This window comes from Phyllobates terribilis, unplaced genomic scaffold, assembly GCF_046119375.1.
Source record: "Phyllobates terribilis strain yellow unplaced genomic scaffold, ASM4611937v1 Scaffold_2549__1_contigs__length_124670, whole genome shotgun sequence".
NCBI lineage: Eukaryota > Metazoa > Chordata > Amphibia > Anura > Dendrobatidae > Phyllobates > Phyllobates terribilis.
In genome coordinates, this window is record NW_027365306.1 from 29,166 (window position 1) to 41,568 (window position 12,403).

Genomic DNA, 12,403 nt, shown 5'->3' on the forward strand with positions numbered 1-12,403 from the left:
CAACACTGCTCATCCCCAATCACACTCTCTATCACATCACGCATCCTATTAGCCATAAGTTTTGCATAGATTTTATAATCACAATTAAGTAACGTTATTGGCCTCCAATTCCTCAGACTTTTCAAATCCCCTTTCTTAGGAATTAACACAACCATACCTGCACGCATACTCTCAGTCACCTCCATGTTTCCCCACATATACTTACATACATCCACAAAGTCCTTACCAATCACACCCCACATCACACGATAAAATTCTACTGGGAGGCCATCCTCCCCTGGCGTCTTATTCAAAGCCATACTACACATAACCTTCCATACCTCATCACCAGTCACCTCACCCATCACTCTCTCTCTTTCTGCTTCACTCAACTTACTCTCTAACACACTCAAAACATCATTCTCCAAACATTCATCCCTCTGTTTCACTGCATACAGATCCTCATAAAACTTAGCCACCTCTTCACACATATCCTCTCCACTCACCTCACTTCCATCTGCTCCATACACCACGCTCATACTCTGTTTCTTTCCAAAAACTTTTTTAAAGAAAAACCGAGAACATTTCTCATCCTGCTCCATCTTATCAATCTTTGCCCTAAACACTATGCTTCTCCCTCTCTCCAACAAAAACTCACTAATCTCCTTTTTTACCTCTAAAATATCCTCCTCCACCTCAACTCCTCCTTCCCTTAACTTATACAAAACGCTCAACCGCGCGTTCAGTTTAACAAAACTCTCTCTTTTAATTGCTGCATACTTGTATCCTAAATTTTTAAAGAACATTTTTGTTTGTTTCTTCACCCAGTCCCACCACTCACAAACATTCCCAAACTCATTTTTATGCTTACACCATTCTTCATACCGCCTTTCATACTCCTTTCTCACATCTTCATTCTCTAACAGTTTAACATTTAACTTCCACAATCCTCTCCCAAACACTCCATCAACTTTTATATCCAACTCACACAACATACACACATGATCTGAAAAAAGAACGTTTTCCTGCCTATAATTAACAGAAACCATATTTTTAGAAATAAAACAATAATCCAATCTGGATTGTACCCTACCACTCTCAGAAAAGAAAGTGTTCAACAAAGGATTCATGTTACACACGCGCTGCATATCACACAACCCAAAATCATTCACTAACTCCAATAATGCTTTCCCAGACACATCCACATTCACTCTCCCCACATCACAGTTCATATCACCCACAATTACCACAGGTATTCTTCCTGGAACAAAAAGCTTAATTTTTTCAAATAAATTTTTGCGCTCATTTTTTTCAACTGGCGCATAAACATTAATAACACAAAACTTTACATTCTTGTATACAAAATTAGCAAGGATACATCTCCCCACCTCAATAACCAAATAATCACTCAAAACAACCTCCCTTCCTTTAACCAAAATACCCACACCATCATTCTTATTACATGCACTCCCCGACCACACAGACGCTCCATAAGACCATTCATCCCCTTTCACACCATCCACTACCCCACATTCTTGTAAACAAAAAATAGATGCATTTTGCATAGCTAAAAACTCAAAAATAGCAGCTCTTCTTACTTTACTTTTAAACACTCTTACGTTTTGGGACACTATGGTAAATCCCATAATACTTCTACTCCTTCACCAATTACACAAAGAAATAGCCTTTGGCCTAAACCAAAGCTCACAAGAGGACAAAAAGAAAAAACATTTACAATATTATATGGTGACACTATCCAGCACCACCACTATCCTCCTCCGCCATCAGAACAGAACAGCTGGTTTCCGACCCGCTGGCTTCACCAGCCACACTCCTCATTCTGGCAGTTCTGATCTTCCTCTGAGGCTCACTAAAAACTGCATCATCACTGCCCCCACCATCCTCCCTACGACTCTTCTTTGCACCCCTATCATCCTCCGAAGAAAAATCTTCAATGTTTTCAGGACCCGAAGGGTGTTCAGGACTGTCGGGTTCCGAGATTTGCACTTCACATCCTGTTGCGTCCATTGCCTCTCCAAAAGTCATCATCTCAGGCAGCTCTGCTTCCACCACTTTCCTAGATATTCTCGCAGACACTGCCTTTTTCTCCACCTTTGCCACTTCCCTCCAGAACTCCTTTTCTTCCCTCCGCTTCTTCCTCATTTCTTCAGCAGAAGAAGAACATGGTCTCAGGGACACCTCCTCTGGCGCCGTAGAGGGAGAGGCTCTACCAGTTTCCCGCCTCCTTCCCTCTCTCTCCTCCCTCTCCAATCTTTCCAGCACTTTCAGTGCGCTTGCCATCTGCCTCCTCTCCAGCTCCTCCTCCTTCTGTTCTTTATCAGAACGTCTAGGTGCACTCATAGGACAGTCCTTATACATGTGATCACTACTCCCACAGACATCACAGGACTTGGCCTCTGGACACTGGTTGGCCATATGCCCCTCCTTTCTGCAATTTCGGCAACACTGCCCTTTAAGGCATGTTACCATGGTATGTCCGAAAGAAAAGCATCTACGGCAAAACATGGGCTGGCCTGGGTAAAAGAGGAAACCTCTATGGCCTGCAACGGAAAAATTTGATGGAGGGTGTCTAAAGCCCCCCACACTGTCAGGATCCCTTTTCAATTTCACACGGAATTTATACTGACAGTTAAAGATTCCTAGACAATTGACTTGCTTCACTCCCTTCCGCACATATTCACAGTAGCGAGAGAGGAAGCACTCCAGCAGCTCAGGGTCTGTAAAAGGGTTATAGACAGTCACAGTCACCTCCTTTTCTTGCAGACCAAACAAAGGTTCGCATCTAACTCCTTCCAAGCAGGGGTCACTAGAGTGACCACGGAGCCATTCAAAGACATTAAGGCAAACATCCTGGTCCATAAAGGTAACGTCATAATTACCTTGACGTGAAAATTCGTTGACACTGAAGATCTCAGAACGTCTTGCTCCAGCTTTGCCTTCAACGATGTCTTGGACAATGAAAACCACGTTGTTCTTGTTCTGGTCAGATGGATCCACGGACAAACGGATGGTGTTCTTCACAAAAGACATCTTGGATTCTGTCGGTATGGAATACCACAGGAAAAAGCAGAAAATCCTCCACAAAAGGGTCCGGATTCCTCCAGGAGACTCGCACCAATCAAGGTACAGTCATACGATCGCAGCCAAAAGGCCGAGAAGCGATAACCAGAATTGGTTTCAAACTACGGAGCCACCCAAGGATCCTGAAAAGTCCATTTGTGGAGATGAGCTCCTGGACTCCCGTTAAGAAGACATGTTGTCAACCTCTAGATCCCTTACATGCCTGCACTTTTCGGCTTGCTGCTGCTGCAATCCACGCGTTTTAGATCTGCATAACTCCACCTCTTTAAACACAGCACCTTCACCCCCTGCTGTTCCCACCCGCCTCAACACCGTTGGAAGGGAGGAGAACCAATTAAGGCGGGGGGTGGGGTGGAACGAGCAGCTGTCTACCCTTAGCAGGAGGGCTCCTGATTACATACCTCTCCTGCTGCTGCTGCTGCTGGCTGTCCAGCAGCAGACTGAAGGTGGCTGCTGCTGTGCACAGGTATATAAAGGCTCAGAGCCTATTATGACACGCGCAGCCAGCGTTCCATTGCCACATTCCATCTACTGCAGGCAGGATACCTGGCTGGCTGAATGTCGCTGAGAAGCTCACAGAGACCGCCATAAGCAACAGTTTAACAGAATGCCACAGACTAATCAACCAAACTTTTTGGGTTGGGTTCTCTTTTATAGTCTGCAGGCATTAAATGAAAGAAGTCAGTGTTCCAGCAGAAGGAGACAACGTTTCAGAAAAGGCATTGTAGCAAACCAAAAAAGAAATTTTAAGCGCAGCAGAGTAACCAGCGCACATACCTGTTAGCTCAGGTGAGTTTAAAAGGCTGCTGTTGATAACAAGGGCATTTGCTAAATAGATGGTGTGTGTGCAACAATATACTGAAAGGTCAATTATATTGTGCAGCTTATCTCACCACCTGTAGTTATTTAGGTGAAAGCTCCAAAATGCTTGCCTAATATGTCTGTTTATCCAAAAAGAAGTAAAAAGGGAGAGCTAGAAAGATAGCATTGCATCACATTACATGGCAATGCAATGCACAGTTGCTGAAGTTGAACCAAAATGAGCTTGTAATCTGGCTTCTGCAACTTTGAACATGAAAAATCCAATGAGGAGAAGAAAAGCAAAGCCAAAGAGTCCATCCCCAAATCCGACAAACAAGCAAAATGAACAAAAAACATTGAATTCAATTCTTTCTGATTTTAGAAACTGCATTAAAGAAGGGGTGCACCGGTCCTGGAGATACTGCAATACCAGGTCAATGCGTGGAGTGGACAGAGCAAGCTCTTTTTCCATCTCCCTGTTCTAAAAATCCATTTAATATATGGTCCCCAGATAGGGGACGTATCAGATATTAAACTGATAAGAACAGATACTACACTTGATCTTAGCCAAAAGGCCGAGAAGCGATAACCAGAATTGGTTTCAAACTACGGAGCCACCCAAGGATCCTGAAAAGTCCATTTGTGGAGATGAGCTCCTGGACTCCCGTTAAGAAGACATGTTGTCAACCTCTAGATCCCTTACATGCCTGCACTTTTCGGCTTGCTGCTGCTGCAATCCACGCGTTTTAGATCTGCATAACTCCACCTCTTTAAACACAGCACCTTCACCCCCTGCTGTTCCCACCCGCCTCAACACCGTTGGAAGGGAGGAGAACCAATTAAGGCGGGGGGTGGGGTGGAACGAGCAGCTGTCTACCCTTAGCAGGAGGGCTCCTGATTACATACCTCTCCTGCTGCTGCTGCTGCTGGCTGTCCAGCAGCAAACTGAAGGTGGCTGCTGCTGTGCACAGGTATATAAAGGCTCAGAGCCTATTATGACACGCGCAGCCAGCGTTCCATTGCCACATTCCATCTACTGCAGGCAGGATACCTGGCTGGCTGAATGTCGCTGAGAAGCTCACAGAGACCGCCATAAGCAACAGTTTAACAGAATGCCACAGACTAATCAACCAAACTTTTTGGGTTGGGTTCTCTTTTATAGTCTGCAGGCATTAAATGAAAGAAGTCAGTGTTCCAGCAGAAGGAGACAACGTTTCAGAAAAGGCATTGTAGCAAACCAAAAAAGAAATTTTAAGCGCAGCAGAGTAACCAGCGCACATACCTGTTAGCTCAGGTGAGTTTAAAAGGCTGCTGTTGATAACAAGGGCATTTGCTAAATAGATGGTGTGTGTGCAACAATATACTGAAAGGTCAATTATATTGTGCAGCTTATCTCACCACCTGTAGTTATTTAGGTGAAAGCTCCAAAATGCTTGCCTAATATGTCTGTTTATCCAAAAGGAAGTAAAAAGGGAGAGCTAGAAAGATAGCATTGCATCACATTACATGGCAATGCAATGCACAGTTGCTGAAGTTGAACCAAAATGAGCTTGTAATCTGGCTTCTGCAACTTTGAACATGAAAAATCCAATGAGGAGAAGAAAAGCAAAGCCAAAGAGTCCATCCCCAAATCCGACAAACAAGCAAAATGAACAAAAAACATTGAATTCAATTCTTTCTGATTTTAGAAACTGCATTAAAGAAGGGGTGCACCGGTCCTGGAGATACTGCAATACCAGGTCAATGCGTGGAGTGGACAGAGCAAGCTCTTTTTCCATCTCCCTGTTCTAAAAATCCATTTAATATATGGTCCCCAGATAGGGGACGTATCAGATATTAAACTGATAAGAACAGATACTACACTTGATCTTAGCCAAAAGGCCGAGAAGCGATAACCAGAATTGGTTTCAAACTACGGAGCCACCCAAGGATCCTGAAAAGTCCATTTGTGGAGATGAGCTCCTGGACTCCCGTTAAGAAGACATGTTGTCAACCTCTAGATCCCTTACATGCCTGCACTTTTCGGCTTGCTGCTGCTGCAATCCACGCGTTTTAGATCTGCATAACTCCACCTCTTTAAACACAGCACCTTCACCCCCTGCTGTTCCCACCCGCCTCAACACCGTTGGAAGGGAGGAGAACCAATTAAGGCGGGGGGTGGGGTGGAACGAGCAGCTGTCTACCCTTAGCAGGAGGGCTCCTGATTACATACCTCTCCTGCTGCTGCTGCTGCTGGCTGTCCAGCAGCAGACTGAAGGTGGCTGCTGCTGTGCACAGGTATATAAAGGCTCAGAGCCTATTATGACACGCGCAGCCAGCGTTCCATTGCCACATTCCATCTACTGCAGGCACAATACCTGGCTGGCTGAATGTCGCTGAGAAGCTCACAGAGACCGCCATAAGCAACAGTTTAACAGAATGCCACAGACTAATCAACCAAACTTTTTGGGTTGGGTTCTTTTTTATAGTCTGCAGGCATTAAATGAAAGAAGTCAGTGTTCCAGCAGAAGGAGACAACGTTTCAGAAAAGGCATTGTAGCAAACCAAAAAAGAAATTTTAAGCGCAGCAGAGTAACCAGCGCACATACCTGTTAGCTCAGGTGAGTTTAAAAGGCTGCTGTTGATAACAAGGGCATTTGCTAAATAGATGGTGTGTGTGCAACAATATACTGAAAGGTCAATTATATTGTGCAGCTTATCTCACCACCTGTAGTTATTTAGGTGAAAGCTCCAAAATGCTTGCCTAATATGTCTGTTTATCCAAAAGGAAGTAAAAAGGGAGAGCTAGAAAGATAGCATTGCATCACATTACATGGCAATGCAATGCACAGTTGCTGAAGTTGAACCAAAATGAGCTTGTAATCTGGCTTCTGCAACTTTGAACATGAAAAATCCAATGAGGAGAACAAAAGCAAAGCCAAAGAGTCCATCCCAAAATCCGACAAACAAGCAAAATGAACAAAAAACATTGAATTCAATTCTTTCTGATTTTAGAAACTGCATTAAAGAAGGGGTGCACCGGTCCTGGAGATACTGCAATACCAGGTCAATGCGTGGAGTGGACAGAGCAAGCTCTTTTTCCATCTCCCTGTTCTAAAAATCCATTTAATATATGGTCCCCAGATAGGGGACGTATCAGATATTAAACTGATAAGAACAGATACTACACTTGATCTTAGCCAAAAGGCCGAGAAGCAATAACCAGAATTGGTTTCAAACTACGGAGCCACCCAAGGATCCTGAAAAGTCCATTTGTGGAGATGAGCTCCTGGACTCCCGTTAAGAAGACATGTTGTCAACCTCTAGATCCCTTACATGCCTGCACTTTTCGGCTTGCTGCTGCTGCAATCCACGCGTTTTAGATCTGCATAACTCCACCTCTTTAAACACAGCACCTTCACCCCCTGCTGTTCCCACCCGCCTCAACACCGTTGGAAGGGAGGAGAACCAATTAAGGCGGGGGGTGGGGTGGAACGAGCAGCTGTCTACCCTTAGCAGGAGGGCTCCTGATTACATACCTCTCCTGCTGCTGCTGCTGCTGGCTGTCCAGCAGCAGACTGAAGGTGGCTGCTGCTGTGCACAGGTATATAAAGGCTCAGAGCCTATTATGACACGCGCAGCCAGCGTTCCATTGCCACATTCCATCTACTGCAGGCAGGATACCTGGCTGGCTGAATGTCGCTGAGAAGCTCACAGAGACCGCCATAAGCAACAGTTTAACAGAATGCCACAGACTAATCAACCAAACTTTTTGGGTTGGGTTCTCTTTTATAGTCTGCAGGCATTAAATGAAAGAAGTCAGTGTTCCAGCAGAAGGAGACAACGTTTCAGAAAAGGCATTGTAGCAAACCAAAAAAGAAATTTTAAGCGCAGCAGAGTAACCAGCGCACATACCTGTTAGCTCAGGTGAGTTTAAAAGGCTGCTGTTGATAACAAGGGCATTTGCTAAATAGATGGTGTGTGTGCAACAATATACTGAAAGGTCAATTATATTGTGCAGCTTATCTCACCACCTGTAGCTATTTAGGTGAAAGCTCCAAAATGCTTGCCTAATATGTCTGTTTATCCAAAAGGATGTAAAAAGGGAGAGCTAGAAAGATAGCATTGCATTACATTACATGGCAATGCAATGCACAGTTGCTGAAGTTGAACCAAAATGAGCTTGTAATCTGGCTTCTGCAACTTTGAACATGAAAAATCCAATGAGGAGAAGAAAAGCAAAGCCAAAGAGTCCATCCCAAAATCCAACAAACAAGCAAAATGAACAAAAAACATTGAATTCAATTCTTTCTGATTTTAGAAACTGCATTAAAGAAGGGGTGCACCGGTCCTGGAGATACTGCAATACCAGGTCAATGCGTGGAGTGGACAGAGCAAGCTCTTTTTCCATCTCCCTGTTCTAAAAATCCATTTAATATATGGTCCCCAGATAGGGGACGTATCAGATATTAAACTGATAAGAACAGATACTACACTTGATCTTAGCCAAAAGGCCGAGAAGCGATAACCAGAATTGGTTTCAAACTACGGAGCCACCCAAGGATCCTGAAAAGTCCATTTGTGGAGATGAGCTCCTGGACTCCCGTTAAGAAGACATGTTGTCAACCTCTAGATCCCTTACATGCCTGCACTTTTCGGCTTGCTGCTGCTGCAATCCACGCGTTTTAGATCTGCATAACTCCACCTCTTTAAACACAGCACCTTCACCCCCTGCTGTTCCCACCCGCCTCAACACCGTTGGAAGGGAGGAGAACCAATTAAGGCGGGGGGTGGGGTGGAACGAGCAGCTGTCTACCCTTAGCAGGAGGGCTCCTGATTACATACCTCTCCTGCTGCTGCTGCTGCTGGCTGTCCAGCAGCAGACTGAAGGTGGCTGCTGCTGTGCACAGGTATATAAAGGCTCAGAGCCTATTATGACACGCGCAGCCAGCGTTCCATTGCCACATTCCATCTACTGCAGGCAGGATACCTGGCTGGCTGAATGTCGCTGAGAAGCTCACAGAGACCGCCATAAGCAACAGTTTAACAGAATGCCACAGACTAATCAACCAAACTTTTTGGGTTGGGTTCTCTTTTATAGTCTGCAGGCATTAAATGAAAGAAGTCAGTGTTCCAGCAGAAGGAGACAACGTTTCAGAAAAGGCATTGTAGCAAACCAAAAAAGAAATTTTAAGCGCAGCAGAGTAACCAGCGCACATACCTGTTAGCTCAGGTGAGTTTAAAAGGCTGCTGTTGATAACAAGGGCATTTGCTAAATAGATGGTGTGTGTGCAACAATATACTGAAAGGTCAATTATATTGTGCAGCTTATCTCACCACCTGTAGTTATTTAGGTGAAAGCTCCAAAATGCTTGCCTAATATGTCTGTTTATCCAAAAGGATGTAAAAAGGGAGAGCTAGAAAGATAGCATTGCATCACATTACATGGCAATGCAATGCACAGTTGCTGAAGTTGAACCAAAATGAGCTTGTAATCTGGCTTCTGCAACTTTGAACATGAAAAATCCAATGAGGAGAAGAAAAGCAAAGCCAAAGAGTCCATCCCAAAATCCAACAAACAAGCAAAATGAACAAAAAACATTGAATTCAATTCTTTCTGATTTTAGAAACTGCATTAAAGAAGGGGTGCACCGGTCCTGGAGATACTGCAATACCAGGTCAATGCGTGGAGTGGACAGAGCAAGCTCTTTTTCCATCTCCCTGTTCTAAAAATCCATTTAATATATGGTCCCCAGATAGGGGACGTATCAGATATTAAACTGATAAGAACAGATACTACACTTGATCTTAGCCAAAAGGCCGAGAAGCGATAACCAGAATTGGTTTCAAACTACGGAGCCACCCAAGGATCCTGAAAAGTCCATTTGTGGAGATGAGCTCCTGGACTCCCGTTAAGAAGACATGTTGTCAACCTCTAGATCCCTTACATGCCTGCACTTTTCGGCTTGCTGCTGCTGCAATCCACGCGTTTTAGATCTGCATAACTCCACCTCTTTAAACACAGCACCTTCACCCCCTGCTGTTCCCACCCGCCTCAACACCGTTGGAAGGGAGGAAAACCAATTAAGGCGGGGGGTGGGGTGGAACGAGCAGCTGTCTACCCTTAGCAGGAGGGCTCCTGATTACATACCTCTCCTGCTGCTGCTGCTGCTGGCTGTCCAGCAGCAGACTGAAGGTGGCTGCTGCTGTGCACAGGTATATAAAGGCTCAGAGCCTATTATGACACGCGCAGCCAGCGTTCCATTGCCACATTCCATCTACTGCAGGCAGGATACCTGGCTGGCTGAATGTCGCTGAGAAGCTCACAGAGACCGCCATAAGCAACAGTTTAACAGAATGCCACAGACTAATCAACCAAACTTTTTGGGTTGGGTTCTCTTTTATAGTCTGCAGGCATTAAATGAAAGAAGTCAGTGTTCCAGCAGAAGGAGACAACGTTTCAGAAAAGGCATTGTAGCAAACCAAAAAAGAAATTTTAAGCGCAGCAGAGTAACCAGCGCACATACCTGTTAGCTCAGGTGAGTTTAAAAGGCTGCTGTTGATAACAAGGGCATTTGCTAAATAGATGGTGTGTGTGCAACAATATACTGAAAGGTCAATTATATTGTGCAGCTTATCTCACCACCTGTAGTTATTTAGGTGAAAGCTCCAAAATGCTTGCCTAATATGTCTGTTTATCCAAAAGGAAGTAAAAAGGGAGAGCTAGAAAGATAGCATTGCATCACATTACATGGCAATGCAATGCACAGTTGCTGAAGTTGAACCAAAATGAGCTTCTAATCTGGCTTCTGCAACTTTGAACATGAAAAATCCAATGAGGAGAAGAAAAGCAAAGCCAAAGAGTCCATCCCAAAATCCGACAAACAAGCAAAATGAACAAAAAACATTGAATTCAATTCTTTCTGATTTTAGAAACTGCATTAAAGAAGGGGTGCACCGGTCCTGGAGATACTGCAATACCAGGTCAATGCGTGGAGTGGACAGAGCAAGCTCTTTTTCCATCTCCCTGTTCTAAAAATCCATTTAATATATGGTCCCCAGATAGGGGACGTATCAGATATTAAACTGATAAGAACAGATTTTTTGATTGAATATATCTTTTATTAGCACAAAAAATAAGTTAACAGACAGTGTACAGTGCCGCAGCCCAGTACACACAGAATTCTACATCATATTTACATAGCATGAGGATACGACGCACTAACTAGACACATCACACCCCTATGCTACACAAAACACTCAATCTGAAAGAAAAAGCATGTCAATCAATACAGTACGACGAACCGTGATAAGGGATGGGGATTGGGAAAAAGGGGATGGGGAGGGGAAAATCACAGGCCCGAAGCTTTATTGAAAGACAAGACACATAAGGGGAGAGGGGGAGGAGGGGTTTAGTCCTCGTCCTCGTCCTCCGGACCGTCCATGATGGAATAGTCTCTGAGCAGGCTGTGGATCAGCCTGCGGCAGTCCTGGATGGACATCCTCTCCCTCCTCAAGATGAGCCGGTTCCTGGCGACCCAAACGGCATCCTTGAAGCAGTTCATAAGGCGCCAAGCCTCCTGGATGGCTCCGACGGTATGAACCCCAGGGAAGAGTCCGTAAAGCACAGAATGGTGCGATAGGCTCGCCCTGGGGACAGAGTTCCTCAGGTCGTCCTCAAGTGCAGTCAATAGGCGCTGTGCAAATCCGCAGTCCCAAAAAGTGTGCAAAGATGTTTCCTTCACGAAGGGGCACCTTGGGCAGTACCGGGTCTTGCACAGGTTCCGGGCATGCATGAATGACCGGACGGGCAGTCCGCCCTGAATCGCCATCCATGACAAGTCCTTGTGCCCGTTGGTCAGCCTGTCAGACGACACATTTGTCCACACAGTGTCCAGCGTGTCCTGGTGAAGTCCTGTGATGTTCTCCACGTCATCCTTGGCTCTGATTAGCTTGTGGATAGTTTTGGGCTTCCACAAGTCGGGCTTGAGTCCCTCCAGTTGATGCTCCCCCACAAATCGAACGACGTCTCCGTAGAACCATGGCGTCGTCCAGTTGTAGGGGAAGGAGCTGTCCCACTTGTCCCAGCCGAGTCGCCTCCAAAGAGGAAGCAGGAAGAAGCGAGACATGGACCTGCCCGCGGAGCCATTCTTGACTTGAAAAGTCCGGCGGACACAATCACACACAAAAGAGGATCGCAGGAGGGTGGGGATATCTGGAACGCCCTTCCCACCCTTGCGAGGCTCCTTGTACATGACGGCCCGCCTGACTCTGTCCATCTTGGATCCCCAGACAAAGTGAAACACTGTCCTGGTAATGGCCCTGCACACAGTGACGTGTGGGGGCCAGGCCTGCGCCGTGTACTGCAAGACGGGCAGGACCTCATTATGCAGGACGAGTGCCTTACCCTCACAAGTGAGGTGTCTGAGGCTCCAGAGTCCGATCCGTTGCTTCACCTTGGCCAAGCGTTCTTGCCAGGACTTGAGGGCCGCTCCTTCCTTCCCGAACCAGACTCCCAGCACCTTGAGGAAATCCGGTTGAA

The 12,403-nt window shown here is 45.5% G+C and overlaps 6 non-coding genes across 6 annotated transcripts; all 6 read right to left on the minus strand.

The window, feature by feature from the left end:
• Window positions 1-4,278: 4,278 nt before the first annotated feature.
• LOC141246401 (U2 spliceosomal RNA) lies at window positions 4,279-4,469 on the minus strand. The gene has a single exon (XR_012309994.1). It is a non-coding gene; the product is annotated as a U2 spliceosomal RNA (small nuclear RNA).
• Window positions 4,470-5,584: 1,115 nt separating this feature from the next.
• LOC141246412 (U2 spliceosomal RNA) lies at window positions 5,585-5,775 on the minus strand. The gene has a single exon (XR_012310005.1). It is a non-coding gene; the product is annotated as a U2 spliceosomal RNA (small nuclear RNA).
• Window positions 5,776-6,890: 1,115 nt separating this feature from the next.
• LOC141246408 (U2 spliceosomal RNA) lies at window positions 6,891-7,081 on the minus strand. Its single transcript, XR_012310001.1, has one exon. It is a non-coding gene; the product is annotated as a U2 spliceosomal RNA (small nuclear RNA).
• Window positions 7,082-8,196: 1,115 nt separating this feature from the next.
• Window positions 8,197-8,387, minus strand: LOC141246423 (U2 spliceosomal RNA). The gene has a single exon (XR_012310015.1). It is a non-coding gene; the product is annotated as a U2 spliceosomal RNA (small nuclear RNA).
• A 1,115-nt stretch (window positions 8,388-9,502) lies between these two features.
• On the minus strand, window positions 9,503-9,693 carry LOC141246379 (U2 spliceosomal RNA). The gene has a single exon (XR_012309973.1). It is a non-coding gene; the product is annotated as a U2 spliceosomal RNA (small nuclear RNA).
• Window positions 9,694-10,808: 1,115 nt separating this feature from the next.
• On the minus strand, window positions 10,809-11,001 carry LOC141246416 (U2 spliceosomal RNA). Its single transcript, XR_012310009.1, has one exon. It is a non-coding gene; the product is annotated as a U2 spliceosomal RNA (small nuclear RNA).
• Between the last annotated feature and the right edge of the window lie 1,402 nt (window positions 11,002-12,403).